Source organism: Tupaia chinensis, unplaced genomic scaffold, assembly GCF_000334495.1.
Source record: "Tupaia chinensis unplaced genomic scaffold, TupChi_1.0 Scaffold000407_1, whole genome shotgun sequence".
NCBI classification, from domain to species: Eukaryota; Metazoa; Chordata; class Mammalia; order Scandentia; family Tupaiidae; genus Tupaia; species Tupaia belangeri.
In genome coordinates this window covers 987,169-987,925 of record NW_006159909.1, presented here as the reverse complement: position 1 = coordinate 987,925, position 757 = coordinate 987,169, and the positions used below count along the sequence as shown (strand labels likewise).

The 757-nt window shown below is 37.6% G+C and overlaps 1 protein-coding gene across 7 annotated transcripts in view; it reads right to left on the bottom strand.

The window, feature by feature from the left end:
• RHOT1 (ras homolog family member T1) overlaps positions 1 to 757 on the bottom strand; it is a 90,808-nt gene that overhangs the window by 55,680 nt on the left and 34,371 nt on the right. The window lies entirely within an intron of this gene.

The window sequence follows — 757 nt, the reverse complement described above, 5'->3', positions numbered from 1 at the left end:
TGTGTGTGTGTGCGTGCATGTCCAGAATCCCCAGAAGAGAGTGGAGGAGAAGGGATTGTGCCATGGCCAGCCCTCCTGGGGTGGTGATTTCTCACTTTTTGTCTCTCCAGTGAGTACACACACCCAATAGCAAAAATCTCTCTCTCAAAAAAAAAAAAAACCCTTATCCACATGCAAGAGGACTTTGGTAAAACAATTCTAAACTAAGTTAAAGTATCATGGAAACCTTCTAGGTATTATACTGCAAATGATTTTAAATTAATATTACTGAACCCATGGACACATAAAAATATAATTTATTTCTCAAATTAAGTAATTGATTACTTTTTAAACTATCGTTTTCAAGTGAAAAAAAGCTAAAGAAACAAAAAATGATCATATGGCAGTTGTACATGTAGAAAACACTATCACATGATATTGGTTGAGTATGACCTTATCCAAAATAGGATAAGGTCATGCTTAGGATCATTGTTTTTCAATTTCAGATTTTTTTCAGAGTGGCTATTCTGCCACTTTTCTAACATCATAGAGTATACTTACACATGCTTAGTCCATGTGGCATAACCTATATACTCTTTATGGGACCACTACCATATTTATGGTCCTTGGTTGACTGAAACATTGTTATGTGTACGTAATAAGATATACTGGGGGGGGGGAGGTAACCAGCAGATGGTGTAATGGCTATATCACTGGACTACCATGTAGTCAACTGTAGTTCGAGTCCTGGACCCGGTGGCTTAAACTCATGCCGGGC